The sequence below is a fragment of the Miniopterus natalensis genome, chromosome 1 (assembly GCF_054644295.1).
Source record: "Miniopterus natalensis isolate mMinNat1 chromosome 1, mMinNat1.hap1, whole genome shotgun sequence".
In the NCBI taxonomy this organism is placed as follows: Eukaryota; Metazoa; Chordata; class Mammalia; order Chiroptera; family Miniopteridae; genus Miniopterus; species Miniopterus natalensis.
Window position 1 is genome coordinate 145,634,262 of NC_142081.1, and position 18,959 is coordinate 145,653,220.

General features: G+C 39.2%; 1 protein-coding gene and 1 long non-coding RNA gene across 2 annotated transcripts in view; both read left to right on the forward strand.

The window, feature by feature from the left end:
- Positions 1–698: 698 nt before the first annotated feature.
- The window catches only part of LOC148094435 (uncharacterized), a 249,630-nt gene continuing 231,369 nt past the window's right edge, over positions 699–18,959 (forward strand). Inside the window, exon 1 of the mRNA XM_087816146.1 lies at positions 699–741. The gene's annotated coding sequence lies outside the window, so the exon portion shown is untranslated. The remainder of the gene's footprint in view (positions 742–18,959) is intronic.
- Positions 1,981–18,959, forward strand: part of LOC107535669 (uncharacterized) — a 54,449-nt gene continuing 37,470 nt past the window's right edge. Inside the window, exon 1 of the long non-coding RNA XR_015714379.1 lies at positions 1,981–2,234. This is a non-coding gene — a long non-coding RNA (uncharacterized LOC107535669). The remainder of the gene's footprint in view (positions 2,235–18,959) is intronic.

Consider the following 18,959-nt stretch of genomic DNA (forward strand, 5'->3'; position numbering starts at 1 on the left):
TGTAGAATTGGAGGCCACCCTTTCCACTGGAACACTGTGCACCTAAGAATAAAGGACATAAAAAATGGTGCACACAGGTTTTTCTCTTTTATGTGAAGTACTTCACTTTGGTCTTCTGAAATCCTTACAAGTGAGGCTAATTCATTTCATAGTGAAGCCTGGATATTACCCAAGTCTTTTGATCCCATATTGTAGTGCTTCCTCTAACCCAGCAATTTTCAACAGGTGTGCTGCAAGAATTTTTAAAACATGCAATACCTGACTATTTAGTCAGGGGCATCGACCTCTTTTCCCTTAGATTGTCAAGTAAAAAATGACAACAGCCCACACAATAGCTGTCAGGTATGAATGAATCAACATTTTACCTATTTTTTGTCATCTTGGTAAAAAATATATTCTTTACAATGAGTCAATAGATTCACATAAAAATTTTTAACTTCGGGAGATGGGGTTTGAATGGACACTCTTCCTGTTACAGAGGGTGGAGGCATGTTAAAGCAGGAGATTTCTTAGTCCATCCAGGTTGTCCTAACTATACAAAATTATTCCTTGTACAGTCAAGTTAATGTAGAGCTGGAGATTCTGGTTGAATAGATGTGTGATCAGATTCTCCTTTTGTTCTCTCTCTTTTTAATCATTTGACATTATTTAGGTAAAAGTCACCCAGAGGGCCACCGGTCAGCCACAACTGATAAAAACACTGCAGAGAAAAGAATACTTTGGAGAAAAAGCTCTTATCAGGTGAGTCCATGAATTTATATACCATACTAAAATAATTATTTGATTGTTTGTATGTCCGTGCAACTGCTCATGTAGAGTTTTCAAATTGAGCTACCAAATTAATGACGGCCAGTGTCCAGGAATTAAACAAAAAGTGTGAAATACTTTTGCATAGGAAATGTTAGAAAGTCATATGTTTGCTAGTGAAAACAAGGTGTTCTATTTGAACTTTTAGTTTAAAAAAGAGAGAAAGAGATTAAAGAAATCAAAATTATAATTTTCTCTTAAGAACAAGTTTTTATAGTTCCAGGGTTTGAAATAGTGCCATTTCCCATCCCCCCTTTTTAAAAAAATTTCTCTTTATTGTTGAAATTATTACAAATGTCCCCCTTGTCCCCCCATTGATCCCCTATACCATGTACTGCTCCCCCAAGCCGTCACCCCACTATTATCTATGTCCATTGGTTATGCATATGCATATAAATTCTTATGTTAATCTCTCCCCACCCCCACCCCCGCTTTCCCTCTGAGATTCATCAGTCTGTTCCATGCTTCTGTATCTCTGGATCTATTTTGTTCATCGGTTTATTTTGTTAATTAAATTCCACAAATGAGTAAGATCATGTCACACTTGTCTTTCCCTGACTGGCTTATTTCACTTAGCACAATAGTCTCCAGGTCCCACCATGCAGTCTCAAAGGGTAAGGGACCCTTTTCACAGCTGCATAGTATTCCATTGAATAAATGTCTGAGAAGATGCTTGATATGATTTCAATCTTCTTGAACGTAGACTTGTTTTGCGTCCTGACATGTAGTCTATATTTGAGCATGTCCCATGTGCATGTGAGGAGAATGTCTATTCTGTAGCTTTGAAGTGGAATGTTCTGTAAATGTCAATTAAATCCATATGATCTAGTGTGTCATTTAGAGTCACTGTTTTCTTGTTGATTTTTTGTCTGGACGATCTACCCAGTAAAGTCAATAGGTGTTAAAGTCCCCCAGTATGACTGTGTTGCTGTCCATCTCTCCTTTAAAGTCCTCCAGAAGTTTTGTTTTTTCCAGCCTGTGTGAGTCTTTTGTTCTGAGGTGGGTCTCTTGTAGGCGGCATATATTTGGGTCTTGTTTTCTTATCCATTCAGCTACCCTATGTCTTTTGATTGGGACATTTAATCCATTTATATTTACGGTTATTATTGATAGGTACTTACCTATTGCCATTTTGTTTCTTCATGCCTATGCTTCTCATTCTCTCTGTTTCAACTTCTTATTACAGCAGTCCCTTTAACATTTCTTACAATGCTGATTTGGTGGTGATAAAGTCCTTCAGCCTTTTTTTTTGGCATATGAAGTTCTTTATTTCACCATCTATTTTGTATGATAGCCTTGCTGGATAGAATATTCTTGGTTTCAGATCCTTGTTTTGCATTACCTTGAATACTTCATGCCATTCTCTTCTGCCCTGTAGAGTGTCTGGTGAGAAATCAGCTGACAGCCTTATGGGAGTTCCTTTGTAGGTAACAGATTGCTTTTCTCTTGCTGCCTTTAAGATTCTCTTTTTGTCTTGGATTTTTCCGTTTTAATTATGATGTGTCTGGGCCTGGCTCTCTTTGAGTTCTTCTTGCTTGGGACTCTCTGTGCCTCCTGAACTTGTGTGACTTTTTCCTTGATCAGGTTAGGGAAGTTTTCTGCCATTATTTCTTCAAACAGGTTCTCTAACCCTTGCTTACTTTTGACCTCTTCTGGAACTCCTCTGGTGCACATATTGCTATGTTTCTTTTTGTCCCACAGCTCCCTTAAGCAGTCCTCCTGTTTTTTAATTGTTTTTTCTTTTTGGTTCTCTGATTGATTTTTGCTACCCTATCTTCTAATTTGCTGACGTGATCCTGAGCTTCCCCTAATCTGCTGTTCATTCCTTCCAATGTGTTTTTAAATTTTATTTCTACTATGTCATTCTTAATTTCCTTCATAGTTTCCATTTCTTTTTTCATGCTGTTGAGCATCCTTATGATCAGTATTCTGAACTCTATATCTGATAGATTGCTTATCTCCATTTCATTTAGCTCTTCTTCTGGAGAATTCTTTTGTTCCTTCATTTCTGGCTTGTTTTGTCGTCTCCCCATTTTGGCTGCCTGTTTGGATTTGTTTCTATATATCAGATAGATCTGTGAGGACTCCCAGTCTTTTGGATGGTCTCTGGTGCAGGCCAATGTCAGACACTGTTTGTGACTGGCCTTGAGTACTCCGTTTGAAATTTTCTACACTCTACAGCTTGTGCTCCCCTCTGCTGGGGCTGGGTGTGTTTGGACAGGACCAAGGTGTGCACCAAAGTCTGCTTTTCCAAGCCCTGGGTCCAGAAGCAAATCAGGCAAAGACTCAACGCACCCAGAGGCTGTTATTCAGTCAATTCATGAGCCTCAGGCTGTAGAAACTCCACAGGGTGGGGCAGCTGATTGTTATCAGTCACTTAAGGAGCCTCAGGCTATAGAAACTGCAGGGGGTGGGGCCAGAGGTTTTCCAGCAGGGTGGGGCAATTGCTTTCCCTTCAGGCAAAAGCTGCTTGGAAGGTAAATGTCTGCCTGAGAAAGATGTCCTCTGTCATATGGGGGAACGACTCAGCCCCCGGGTCCAGATGGGTGCCTTGCCCCCTGAGATCTATTCCCCGAGCCAGCCTCCCTGGATTCTCCTCACACAGCTCCAGTCCACTCTGCCTTCGCTTTGCTGGAGCCCAAGTTGAGTAGCTGCACAGGAAACTTTAAGAGGGTGCCTGCATTTCCAGCCATCTCTGCCTGGCAGAAAGAAATCCTCCTGCTTTTTACAGCCAGATGTTATGTGGGTACCTTTCTCAGTTCTGGTGCTCTAGGCTGGGGAGCCAAGCTGGGATTTGGACCCCAGAGTTCTCAGTGGAAATTCCCAACATCTGAGATCTCCCTCTGGACTTTCAGCTGTTGCCTATGGGAGCCCAGCCAGCCCTCTCACTCCTCCCTACTTCCTACCAGCCTGTATGTGGTCTCCACTTTTCCTCCTTGGTTATGAGGGTGCTCTCTAGCTCATTTTCAGTTGCAGTTGATTATTCAGGGTGGTTTTTCTATATTTCAGTAGTAATTCCAGTTTGGTCCTGGAAGAGTGTCTGTGTAGCTTCCACTCAGTCTGCCACCATCTTGGATCTCCCATCCAGTTTACCCTTTTAAAAAAGTCATAATGATTTTACATATTTTGTTGCTTTTTAAATGTGTTTTTAAAAAATTTTTATTTCTTGACTTTAGAGAGAGAGAAAGAGAGGAAGGGAGAGAGAAATATTGATTTGTCGTTCCACTTATTTATGCATTCATCGGTTGATTCTTGTATGTGTCCTGACTGGAGACCGAACCTGCACCCTTGACATATCTGGATGATGCTCTAACCAACTGGGCTCTTGTGTGCTTTCTACTCATGATGACAAAAGTTCTGTAGTTTTAAGAATTTTTATCAGCTCATTTTGCAAGTTTTAGAAACAACTTAAAATAGAATACTTGAGATTTCTACCTGAACCTTAGGTCTTTTGAGGTATAAATTTATTTAGTTGATCTAACTTATGGAAGAAAGATTTATAAAGGTTAATCAAGTGGCTCAGGTGTCTCTTTTTACTTCCTGGAATTCAGAAAACAACTTCAAGTCTGAAGAATTACTTTTTCATAAATGTAATAACTTATAAAAAATCAAGTTAAAGTTTTGAGAAACACCTTTTTTTTTTTGAGTTATACTCGCTTTTAAATAAAAACTTGAAATTAGTTAAGTCCTGTAAAGTTTGTTATTACTAAATGCTTTTATTCCATCAAATAAATAAAATAAAATTATATGCTCATAAAAAGGGGCAATATTTCTCTTCATTTATCTTTTTCCAGCTTTTGTGTAGAAATCCCCAGTTCCGCTTATGAACACTCTTTTTGTTCTGTCCTTATGTCAGGATTACATAAAGACAGAGCAAAAAGAGTGTTTATAAATTAATATCCGAAGACAAATTTTATTATTTAAAAATCATAAGGCTATTATTTTTTTTAATCCTTACCCGAGGATATTTTTCCCATTGCTTTACAGAGAGAGAGAGAGAATGAGAGAGAGAGGAAGGGAGAGGGAAGGAGGGCGGAAGGGAGAGAGAGAAAGAAACACTGATGTAAGAGAGACATATCCATTGGTTGCCTCTAACACACACCCAGACTGGGCTGGGATCAAGCCTGCAACTGAGGTATGTGCCCTTGACTAGAATTGAACCCAACACCCTTCAGTCCGAGGGCCAACTCTCTAACCACTGAGCCAGACAGGCTAGGGCAAGGCTATTATTTTTTTAAACAAGTTTCAATAATAGGGAAATTGTTCTTTTTACATTTATTTGTGACAGAATAGAATACATTCATGTAATATAATTATGTAAATTTATCCCAAACTTCAGTGTATTTGTTTTTAAGATTTACAGATTATTATTCACATACCTCCAAGCAAAACAACTGAAGTTTGAAAGTACAGAGAACTTCATAAATGTACTATAGAGTCAAAATAGCTTTTGAAAGGAAATATGCTGTCTTGTTTTGCTGGATCTGAAATAATTTAAGCTAGCCAATTATAATGTTTTTCCATGAGAAACATGGGAATTTATATTTAATATAAACACCCAACACCCCACAGCATGTGAAAGCATGAAGTTAAAACCAATGAGGAGAGTTGGATACAAATATTTTTTACATTTTTGTGCACTTTTATGCTGTTGTTTCTTAGGGCCAGTGACTGGTGCAATATTCCTTATATTCTGTATATTTCTGTGACTTGACATTAAATAGTCCCAGGATTTCTTTCAGAATTTTATGTGCAAAAGTAAATCCATGGCACTTACACAGTTACTATGAAAGAAACGTGTGTATTTACAAACATCTGATACTTATAAAGTATTTGCAGAGAATTTCTAGTCAAAATGATGACACAGACAAGTGAAAAAGATGCCATACCTCTTCTTATTTTTGAACTCACAAATCAAATAGTTGGCCCACATCCAAGATCATATCTGTATCTATATATCTATTGATATGTACTTACAAGTTGAGAACAAAATACTCAGCTCCCAGTTCAAAAGCTAATCAAGCTGAAGTGTTTTCACTGGTGTCTTCTAACAAGGACCCTGGAAACTAGGGAGGGACTGTGAGTCAAGTCAGAAAATCTCTTGATGCCAGCTATGGGGATAGGGAACCTCTTTGGAACATAGAGATTGGCTGCCAAGGTTTTCTTTGTCCCATCATTAAAGGAAGATGAAAGAACTCTACTTGGTGTGATGCCACTTTTGATGAAGTTGCTTAGAGCAGTCTCAATATACTTGCTATTCCAGGCTACCTTAAGTGAGTCTTAGAGCACCGGGTACCATATGGATGTGCCTTTTTTTTCCCAGTGTCTTTAGTTTATAACTAATAGAGAGAGGAAACTAATTAAATAAAGTCTTTAAATACTTTATCCAATCTTGACCCATTGATATTTTATCAAGTAAGTAAATTTGCTATCCTTAGATCACATGCCACAATTCATTGTATTTAAGATATCAACTGTAAGATGCACCATTATATTATATACCCCTGAGAAAGAAAGCTACTGCTGTCAATTACACTGTGACTCATCATCAACTATAAGTCATACTCTGGTTTTAGAGACTTTAATGGAAGGTGTACTTATTAGATTCTATGAAATGAAAGTATTTTTGTGTTATTTAATTCAGTTAGCTGACCATCAAAGCTACTGTGCATCTTCTCTTGTTCAGGTCCCCAACTCTCTGTCTTTTCACCTCTTTCCTCCACAGGAGAAAGCCAGTACTCAGTAATGACCTTTCCAATTCACTATGACACAAGTACACATGTTCCCTCATTGTCTCAGCCTCTATGCTCCAGAGTGAGCTCCAGTCTCACTCTTACAAACTAAAGTGACCAGGAACAATGGCCATATACCTTATAGGAGGGAGGAAGCCTGCCCTCTGTTTGGAAATATAAACGTGTACATGTGATATTAATTGCTTCACAGTAGTCAGTTGTTTGAGTCTATCAATTTGTTTAACTTGTTACTTATTAATGAATAGTTATAGTTTGTTGTTTCCGGGTTCCAGGTTTTCACTATTATAAGAATGTTTCATTTTCTCATATAATCCTCAAACAACTCTATAAAATGTGAACCATTTAATCCCATTTTACAGATGAAGAAATAGAGGCATGGGGAAGTGAAATAACTTGCCTTATTCATGCATGTAGTAAGTGGGAAAGATAGAATTTTAACCAGAGCCTACATTATTTCCTTCTGTTGTCTTCATGCCAAAAAGAGGGAACATATTAGTACTTTTTTAATATATTAAATAAGATGTTGGAGGGGTGTTGCAGAGTATGTATCAGGAGCTTCAGTAGTGTTTGTAATATGCTATTTTCTCAAGTGTAGGTCATGGATTCACAGTTGTTTATTTCTGTGCTTCTTAATAACATTAGTGTTGCATATGACCTTTCATACGTATCTTCTATCGCACAATTAAAGCTATAAAAAATCCTGGTACTGGTATAAAGGTGTGTGACTAAAATCTAAAGTCATGTTCTTTTGATTGCTTTAAATTTCTTGACCTATTTCTGCATGGCTAGGGAAAGGAGAGATTGGAATAATGATTTAGGACGCCAGGGAGAGTGCATATCAAGTTTGGTCACATAATGGTCTCCACAGCAACTGTTTGTCTGGCACCCTTGTTCTAGGAACTGCTCTTTTCCCAGAATTCATTGATATGGTGGAAGGCACCATTATTGCACGTTTTGGATACAGTTGATTGGACCAAAAGTGGCCACCTGAATCGAGATATTGTTACTGTGGTAATTCATTTCCTGGCTTCAGTTGATTGGTCTATAAGCAGGACATGACTCAGGCTAAGCCAATCAGTGTCCTTTTCCTAGAATTTTAGAATTGGAATTGGGAAACTTAAAAAAAAAATACACTTTACATTCTATTGGGAAACTATTAAGGTTCAAATTTGGATCTGCCAGTAGAATCTTGGAGAAAAATTCATTTGCATTCAAAGAGAAAGAAGACAAGGCAGATAGAAACATGGATGAGTCCTTGGGAGTCTTGATGGCATTTAAGGCTTGGTTCCAGAGGCTCCTGAGGCTCAGCTACACCCCGGACCTTCCAGAAACTAAGTTGTGTTGTAAGAGTCCACAGTATGCATTTAATAAATTACTTATTAAAAGTACTTTTTTAAAAAAATTTTCTTTCACTTTAACTGAGAAAGTTCTTATTTAAGTCAATTTATCAGCAAGTGGTGCTGTAAAAATTAGAAGACAGAATAATGAGGACTGTTTCTGTGATGACCATTGAGAAAATAGCTTATAGACTTAGGACAAGTATTTCTATTGAAAAACCAAAAGAGAGCAAACCAAGAAACATATTCTATTAGTCATCATATAAAAATTGATAGAAGTAAAGTCATCAATGTTGCAGAACTTCCTTTGCTGAAATAGAGGCAGAGGGTGACTAATGAATTCCAATCAACAGGAATGAACCATCTAAAATCTTATCTTTGTTACCACCTCAGGTTTGTGTAAAATAAAGTATGTGAACCAGGTAACTGCCTAGCTCCTTGCTAGCTCAAAAATTCTTTAGCTCTTATGTTAAAACATCAATAGTGTGTTAAAGTCCTGAACATATGACAAAGATTATTTCATATTGAACATAGCTGTCAAAGTGGAGGTCCTGGCTGACGTGGTTCCAATGATAAAATCAGACCAAGAGCCCCAGAATACTCTTTATTGGTTAGTTAACAAATTTGTGTTGACAACAAATTGCTAACAGCTCTCAGAGGTGACTTGTGAGGTATAAATTATAGCCTGTGCTTTTTAGATGCTAAAAATATATAGACGATGTTGCATAAAGATTTATGAAAGTAAAATCAAATCCCTATCATTTTTTTTTTCTGTATGGCTTTTAATTTAAAATTGCTACTCGACTCAAGATCCAATTCATATTTATTTTCATTTTAAAGTCTAGCTTATTTTTTATTTAACACCAATGGTTCACTTGTTTATGAATATTTTATTTTCTATGACTTAGTACAATATGTGTAAGTAATTAATGATTACAAAACATTTTTGACAAGTGTGGAAAATAGTCGTTAGTGTTTTCCATCTGCTACATGGTATGTCACCAAAAGAACCGTTGATCCTGCAGAATAGGGAAGCACCTATGTAAGCACCTTCCAGAAATATAAATGTCTAATGAATTAATTTTGATCATTATATATTTTTATAAGTGCTATCACATGTTGTTTAAATTACCCATTATCAAAATTACCTGCATGTTGTCATTTCCAGAGCTTAATTTTGGAAACTTTTAAAAGAACAAATAACTCCTTTCTGTTTGAAATCCGTCCTTTTAAGAGTCACAACACTGGGAAGGGGAAGATAGTGGCTCTGTGAGAAGCAGCAGAGCACCCCCACTCCCCCAATCGAGCCATGGACTCGATTTCCTCCTAAATTCATACGTAGTCAGCTTGGAAAAACCAGAAAACCTACCTGAGTGGACGGAGTGTGAGTGGGGAGCACTGAAGAAACATCACGGAGTCCGGTAAGAGAGGGGGGCGTAGGAAGGGGGAGTCCCCCTGAAGCCTGTGCTGGGTTCTGAACCCTGAGGCCTGGAGGCTGCAAAGCTCCCTCCCCTCAGGAGTGCGGACAGCACCCAAAAGCGGGGATCCCACACCCGGAGCGACGAGAGGGGAAGGAGCGCCCTGCGCACAGGGCAGAGGGCCCCAGGGGAGCGGTGAGTCCTGGAGGGGTCGGTGCCTTCCTAGGAAACAAAGCCTCTAATGGTGGACGGCGCCTTCCTAGCGAAACAAAGCTTCTAGTGGCGGCTGCGACCAGCATCTAGTGCTCAGGGTGCCGATCATAGGGAAGGCTGTCCCAAGGTCTGTGGCACCCAAGTGGTAAGGGACCAGAGGACTGCGCTGGGCAGCCGCACACGGGGACCCTCCGTCCCCCTGTGGGGCATTGTGTTGAGCCCCAGAAAGCACTGAATCTGTGTGACGTGGGGAAGGGGAGGAGCCCTTCCGCCCTGAGCTCAGGTGCAGAGAGGCTGGGATCTGTGACCAGCCCTGAGGGTGTCCTCCCGCCCTGAGCTCCTGGAGCTGAGAGGCTGGGATCTGTGACCAGCCCTGAGGTCCCGCCCTGAGCTCCTGGTGCTGAGGCTGGGATCTGTGACCAGCCAGCCCTGAGGGGCGCCAAGGTGGCGCCTGAAGCTGCCCCAGCTTTGCTGAGACTAGTGGTGCAAGGAGCTGCGTGGAGCTGACTTTGGGTCCCCTCCCACTGGGGGCCTTGGTGCGCGGGCTGCGGGACCTTGTGGAGCGGACACTCTGCCTGTGTGTTGCTTTGTACATCTGCCAGTTTGATTGCGGAACTGGCTCCCACCTTCCCAGTGTGCACTGTGTGGACCAGTGGAGTCTGGGATTGGGGTCTGCACAGTAGATGGTCTGAGGGTGTGACAAGCCAAGCAGAGCTGAGCAGGGAGGGGTGGAGCCTCTCCTGCAGCCAGGAGCACCGCCCCCAACAGGAAAGGGGCAGGTCCAGCTCCCTGAAGCCCCAGACACACCTGCAGGGCACAGTCCTGAAGGGGAAGGGAGAGCAGCTCACAGGAGGATGTTACAAGAATAAGACTCTCAGGGACTGTTGTTTGGGAACTGGAGGAAACGCTGAAAACCCCTGCTGGGGGCAGGGCAGGCAAAGGGCCCACCAGAATATGTTTTTAATCGAACCAATGGAGCCCAGGCTGCTGAAATAGCCCATATAGAAAAGGCAACAGGCTGAAATCAATCTGAAGCTGCAGCAGGACAGAGCCTGGGGAACTGGAATCAGAGGACAGGGTAGGGACCGAGGAGCTGGCCGTGGAGCAGAGACTAACTCCCGCAGAGTGAGTCCCTGACAGCGACACCTTTAAAAGGAGTGATACCCTGGGCTACACTAGCCACTCTGTACCCTAAAGACTCTACAGAAGACTCTGGAGTAAGACCAGGCAATAACAAGGTTGCAAAATAGCTGACAAGAGGAGATGGTCCACGGAGAGCCTCAGATCAACCATCTACCTAAGGACACCACAGCCAAACCTAGACGGCTCCTCACATTGGGTGATACACAAGTACCTCCCAGGAGAACAAATCAGCATACAAAACAGTGACCCTCAGACAGCATAAGCTGCCCAGAAGGAACACACCTGATTGACTATCTTTTTTTTCTTCTGTTTTTTTTTGTTTGTTTGTTTATTTTTTGTTTGTGAGTTTGTTTTTTTCTCTTTTTTCCTTAGGAAGAAGTGAAAGGGGAGAAAATTTGCTTTTTCTTTTTTAAATTTTGTAAATTTTTTTTAATTAAAAAAAATGTTTTTTAACTAAATTTTTTTCTCTTTTTTATAAAAGAATTTTGTCTTGCTTGGTTTGTTTTTAGTTTCGTTTTGGTTATTTGCTTTGTTCTGTTTTATCCTTGCTTCTACTATCAAGACTTTCTTGATATCCCTGCTTAATGACTGGGACTTTATCATTATAAACAAGTTTACTGCTTTCCTCTATAGTTTCCTCAAAATCTCTTACAGGACTCCCTCCCTGCCTGGGCTAATCTTTCTCTCCCCTCTCGACCCATTGGCATAACTTTTTTTTTCTTCTTTTTCTACTTTTCTTTCGTTCTTTTGTTATGGTCCTTTCTGTCTTCCTGTCTTTTTGTTTGATTGTTAGTTTCTCTTATTCTCTTTATTGTATTTTTGTTTTCTCATTTTCAACTATTATCCTATTCCAATTCTCTCCCTTAATTTTTTGCTGGCCCTTCTTTCAGAATCTTTTCTCTGCTTCTGTTATCTCCCAGTAGCTTCTCTATTTTTTACATTTTAGTTTATTATTATTTTCTAAATTTTCACCACTATTAACAACAATATACATCTTTCTCTCTAAGCGTTACTTTTCTTTCTCTCTTTTTTTTTAAGGTTTTTTTTTGTGTGTGTTTGTTTTCTCCCTTCACTCTCCCAGTTCTGTTTTTACGTGGGTTGTTTTCATTGTGACTGTCAAGATATTTTGTAAGATACCTCTTGTTTCCTGGAAGTTTAGTTGTGTATTATCCTGCCTTGCCAGCACCTGTACAACAGCTTACATGACAAGGTTGAGGCTGAGACACAGTTAGCTAACCTGAGAGGAGGGTCCTCCCAAGGACTGATCAATGACAACCTAGACTCAACCACAACAGGAGAACATAAAGAAACCACAAAAGGGACATCCACAAGAGGGACACTCCTAGAGTAAAAAACTCAGAAGAATAAGGAAAACACACCTCTGGGGTCCACTGGACCCACACGACAAAATCCCATCCCACAAGACTGCTGGACAGCAAATATACCTAATATATAGATACAAACACTAAGACCTACCAAAATGGGGAGACATAGAAACAACCCCCAAATTAAAGAAAAGGAAAAATCGCCTGAAAAAGACTTTTATGAGATGGAGTTAAACAAGTTATCAGAAACGAAGTTCAGAGTATTGACTATGAAGATGTTCAAGGAACTTAAGAAGACACTAGATGATAAGATCGAGGACCTTAGTGAAAACATGAAAAAAGAGATACATACCATAAACAAAACTCAGACAGAGATAAAGAATGCTGTATCTGATATCAAGAATGCACTGGAAGGAATTAAAAGCAGGCTCAATGAAGCAGAGGATAGAATAAGTGACTTAGAAGACAAGGTAGCAAAAAATCACACAATCAGAGCAGCAAAAAGAAAACAATTAAAAAGCATGAGGACAATCTAAGGGAGTTTTGGGACAACATAAAGCAAAACAACATTCGCATTATAGGAGTGCCAGAGGGGGAGGAAAGAGAACAAGGGATAGCAAACTTGATGGAGGAAATAATGTTAGAAAACTGCCCTAGGTTGGCGAGGGAGAAAGTCACAAAAGTTCAGGAAGCACAGTGGGTTCCAAACAAGAGGGACTAAAAGAAACCCACTCCAAAACACATCATAATTAAAATGGCAAATGGCAAGGACAAAGAGAAAATATTAAGGGCTGCAAGAGAGATACAGCAGTTACCTACAAGACAACCCCCATAAGACTGACAGCTGATTTCTCAATAGAAACTCTTCAGGCCCGAAGGGAGTGGCATGAAGTTTTCCAAGTAATGAAAAGAAAGAACATACAACCAAGATTGCTTTATCTAGCAGGGCTATCATTTAAAGTTGAAGGTGAAATAAAGAGCTTCCCAGACAAAAAAAGGCTAAAGGAGTTCAGTACCACCAAACCAGCATTGCAAGAAATGCTAAAAGGACAGCTTTAAGAAAAAGAATAGTGAGAGAAAGTAACATCAATGTAAAGGGGAAAAATGGCATTAAATAAGTTGATATCAGTAGTAACCTTAAATGTAAATGGAATGGTCAATTCAGAAGACATAGGGTAGCTGAATGGATAAGAAAACGGGACCCGAATATATGCTGTCTACAAGTGACCCATCTGAGAGCAAAGGACTCACAGAGGCTAAAAGTGAAGGGATGGAGTAAAATATTCCATACAAATGGAAATGGAAAGAAGGCTGGAGTAGCAATTCTTATTTCTGACAAAATAGACTTCAAAATAAAGACCATAACAAGAGACAAAGATGGTCACTGCATAATAGTAAAGGGATCAATCCAACAGGAGGAAATAACCCTTATAAACATTTATGCACCCAATATAGGAGCACCTAAATATATAAAGAATTTCTTTGGGGACTTTGAGGGGGAGATTGACGGCAACGCAATCATAGTGGGGGACTTTAACACCCCACTGTCAGCATTGGACAGATCATCAAGACAAAAGATCAACAGGGAAACACAGACCTTAAATGACTCACTAGACCTAATGGATTTAATTGACATTTACAGAACATTTTACCCCCAAACAGCAGAATACACATTCTTCTCAAGTGCACATGGAACATTCTCAAAAATAGACCACATGTTAGGGCACAAGGCAAGTCCCTACAAGTATAAGAAGATTGAAATCATATCAAGAACCTTGGATCACAATGCCCTGAAACCAGAAATCAACCACTATAAAAAAACTCAAAAATATTCAAACACATGTAGGCTAAATAGCATGTTATTAAACAACGAATGGGTTTACCAATAAGATCAAGGAAGAAATCAAACACTTCATGGAAAATAACGGAAACTAACAGACAACAATCCAAATTCTGTGGGGAAAGGCGAAAGCAGTCCTGAGAGGAAAATTCCTAGCATTACAGGCCTATCTCAAGAAACAAGAAAAAGATCTAATGAACCATCTAACACAACAACTAAAAGAACTAGAACGAGAACAGCAAGAGAAGCCCCGAGGAAGTAGAAGGAAGGAAATAATAAAAATCAGAGCAGAAATTAGTGACATAGAGACTAAAAAAAAAATACAAAAAATCAATGAAACCAAGAGCTGGCTCTTTGAAAAGGTAAATAAGATCGATGCACCTTTGGCCAGACTCAATAAGAAACAGAGAGAGGACCCAAATAAATAAAATCAGAAATGAAAGAGGCGATGTAACAACTGACCCAACAGAAATACAAAGTATTGTAAGAAAATATCATGAGCAACTATATGCCAACAAATTGGACAACATGGGGGAAATGGACAAATTCCTAGAAGCATACAACCTTCCAAAGCTGAATCAAGAAGAGGCAGAAAACCTGAATAGGCCAATAATAACTAATGAAATTGAAGCAGTAATCAAAAAACTCCCAGCAAACAAAAGTCCTGGACCAGATGGATTTATAGGAGAGTTTTTCCAAACATTCAAAGAAGAATTAACACCTATTCTATTCAAACTATTCCAGAAAATTCAAGAGAAGGGAAAACTCCCAAACTCTGTTTATGAGACCAGCATCATCCTAATCCCAAAACCAGATAAAGATACTCGAAAGAAAGAAAATTACAGGCCAATATCCCTGATGAACATAGATGCTAAAATCCTCACTAAAATACTAGCAAGCCAGATCTAGCAATACATTAAAAAGATCATACATCATGACCAAGTGGGATTTATTCTAGGGATGCAAGGCTGGTATAACATCCGCAAATCAATAAATGTGATACATCACATAAACAAAATGAAGGACAAAAATCATATGATCATATCAGTAGACGCAGAAAAAGCATTTGACAAAATCCAGCACCCATTTCTGATAAAAACTCTCAGCAAAGTGGGAGTAAAGGGATCATACCTCAACATAATAAAGGCCATATATGACAGACCTACAGCCACCATCATACTCAGTGGGTAAAAACTAAAACCATTTCCATTAAAAACAGGAACAAAAGACAGGGATGTCCACTTTCACCACTTTTATTCAACATAGTACTGGAAGTCCTCGCCATAGCCATCAGACAGGAGGAAAACATAAAAGGTATCCAAATTGGAAAGGAGGAAGTAAAACTGTCATTATTTGCAGATGACATGATATTGTTCATAGAAAACCCTAAAGACTCCATCAAAGTACTACTAGATTTGATAAACGAATTTGGCAAGGTAGCTGGATACAGAATCAACATCTGGAAATCAATGGCATTCTTATACACCAACAATGAACTTTCAGAGAGAGAAACTAAAAAAGCAATACCATTTACCATTGCAACTAAAAACATAAGATACCTAGGAATAAACTTAACCAAGGATGTAAAAGACCTGTACTCAGAAAACTATGTGGCACTGAAAAAAGAAATAGAGGAAGATTTAAACAAGTGGAAGAATATACCATGCTCATGGATTGGAAGAATTAATATCATTAAAATGTCCATACTACCCAAAGCAATTTATAAATTCAATGCAATTCCTATTTAAATACCAACAGCATATTTCACAGACCTTGAACAAACATTTCAAAAATTTATATGGAACCAAAAAAGACCCTGAATAGCTGCAGCCATCTTGAGAAAAAAGAAGAGAGTGGGAGGGATCACATTACCGGATTACAAACTGTATTACATTGTAATCAAAACGGCCTGGTATTGGTAGAACAACAGGCATATAGATCAAGGGAACAGAACAGAGACTCCAGAAATAGACGCACGCCATTATGGTCAGTTAGTATTTGCCAAAGAGGCAAGAGGATCCAATGGAGTAAGGACAGTCTCTTCAATAAGTGGTGCTGGGAAAACTGGACAGATAACATGCCAAAAAATGAAACTAGACCACCAACTTTCACCATACACAAAAAGAACTCAAAATGGATAAAAGACTTAAATGTAAGTCATGAAACCATAAAAACCCTGGAAGAAAACATAGGCAGTAAAGTCACAGACATCCCATGTAGTGGAATTTTTACTGATACATCTCCTAGGGCAAGAGAAACAAAAGAAAAAATAAACCTATGGGACTACATCAAACTAAAAAGCTTCTGCACAGCAAAAGAAATCAGCCTCAAAATACAAAGGAACCCCACGGTCTGGGAAAACATATTTGCCAAGGATGTATCTGATAAGGGGCTAATTTCCAGAGTGTACAAAGAACTCATAGCACTCAGCAAGAGGAAGACAAACAACCCAATTAAGAAATGGGCAAAGGGCCTGAATAGATACTTCTCCAAAGAGGACATACAGATGGCCAAGAGACACATGAGAAAATGGTCAACGTCACCAATCTTCAGAGAGATAATCTTCAGAGAGATGCAAATTAAAACCACAATGAGGTATCACTTCACACCTGTCAGAATGGCACCATCAACAACTCAACAAAGGACATGTGCTGGCGAGGGTGTGGAGAAAGGGGAGCCCTGGTACACTGCTGGTGGGAATGCAGACTGGGGCAGCCACTATGGAAAACAGTGTGGAGGTTCCTCAAAAAATTAGAAATGGAGCTGCCTTTTGACCCTGTGATTCCACTCCTAGGAATATATCCTAAGAATCTTGAAACATTCATCAGAAAGAATATATGCACCCCTATGTTCATAGCATCACAGTTTACAATAGCTAAGATCTGGAAACATCCCAAGTGCCCATCAGTATAGATGAGTGGATAAAAAAGCTGTGGGACATTTACACCATGAAATACTATGCAGCTGTAAAGGAGGAGGATCTTGTACCCTTTGGGACAGTATGGATGGACCTATAGGAAATTATACTAAGTGAAATAAGCCAGGCAGAGAAAGACAAACATCACATGATCTCGCTGGTATGTGGAATCTAAACAACTTAATAAACTGACGCACAGAACAGATTCAGTGACATGGAAACATAGATCAGACTGACGAATGTCAGAAGGATGGAGGAGGGTGAGTGGGTGGAAGGGGAGAGAGTAACTGAAGAACTTACATGCATCTATGCACAACCTAAGGACACGGACAGTGGTGGGGAGAGGGACTGGGGAGGGGGATGGGACGGGGTGGAACGGGTGATTGGGGAGAAAAAGGGACATCTGTAATGTTGTAAACAAAAATAAAATTTTAAAATTAAAAAAAAAAGTGTCACAACACTGATTTAACATCTTAGAAATTATCCTTTTTTGGCCTCCACGTTCAAGTTCAAATGCATTCTTACAACAGGATTTCAGCGCTTTAATCTTACATTGATAATGTGGTGCAATCACTTGAAACCTTTGATTAAAAAGCACTAAAGGTTTCCTTCTTCTTTACAGGTGCATAATATTCCATGGTGTAAATGTCCCACAGCTTTCTTATCCACTCATCTACTGAGGGGCACTAGGGCTGTTTCCAGATCTTAGCTATTGTAAACTGTGCTGCTATGAACATAAGGGTGCATATATTCTTTCTGATTAGTGTTTCAGGTTTCTTAGGAGATAGTCCTAGAAATGGGATCACAGGGTCAAAAGGCAGCTCCATTTCTAATTTTTTGAGGAACCTCCATACTGTTTTCCATAGTGGCTGCACCAGTCTAGATTCCCACCAGCAGTGTACCAGGGCTCCCCTTTCTCCTCACCCTCACCAGCATGTGTTATGTATTGATGTGTTGATGGCAGCTATTCTGTCAGGTGTGAAGTGATACCTCATTATGGTTTTAATTTGCATCTCTTACGATTAGCAACGTTGAGCATGTTTTCGTATGTCTCTTGGCCATCTGTATATCCTCTTTGGAGAAAGGTTTTTTCAGGTCCTTTGCCCATTTCTTCATTGGACTGTTTGTTTCCTAGGTGTTAAGTTTTATATGCTCCTTATAAATTTTGAATACTAAGCCCTTACCAGATGTATTGGCATATATGTTCTCCCATTCAATGGTTTTGTTTCATTTTGTTGATGGTTTCCTTTGCTCTGCAAAAATTTTTTAGTTTGTTATAGTCCTATGTTTTGTGACAACATAGATTGACATGGAGAGTATTATGCTAAGTGAAATAAGCCAGTCAGAGAAAGACAAGTCTGGTATGATTTCACTTATACGTGGAATCTAATGAACAAAATAAACGGACGAACGAAAGAAAACCAGAGGTATGGGTACATGGACTAGACTGAAAGATGTCAGAGAGGAGGGGGTTGGGGGATGGGTGAATAAGGTGAAGGGATTAAGCAAAAAAAGAACCCTCATAGATAGACAATAGCATGGTGATTAAGGGGGAAAGGAGGTGGAAGGTAAAAGAGGGTAAAGGGCGATAAATGGTGATGAAATACTTGACTTGGTGTGGTGAACACAATACAAAATATAGATGATGTATTATAGGATTGTACACCTGAAACCTATATAATTTTATTAAGCAATGTCACCCCAATATGTTCAATTAAAAAAAGATGGATTGGTCCATGCAAATTTATCCCTATCTCTGAAATGCAGCTGCTCAAAGGAAGCACAATATACTTTTGAGCACCTTGAAACGTTTGTCAATTACGATATAACTTTAAAGAAATCGGCTATGAAAATAAACATGACTCACATATTCATAGCCTCAAAAACTTATGTACATTAAAATAAATTTTGTTTTAAAATTGGAAGAAAAAGTAAACATTAATTTTAGGTTTAATGCATGATTTTGAACTAAAGCATATCATTTTATTTATAGGATATTAGTTTCTTTCCCCTGCCACTAAATAAATGTTGAACAGGCATTTAAAAAATTATTAGACCGTGCAGGGTTCAAAATGTGTTTCGGCTTTTCCCTAATGTCATGTGAGCTCCTTTATCCCTGATTATATCTTTACATCATTGGTATTATTCAATAAGATTCATTAAATGCATGGATAAATGAATTATTGAAATGAAATAGATCTATACA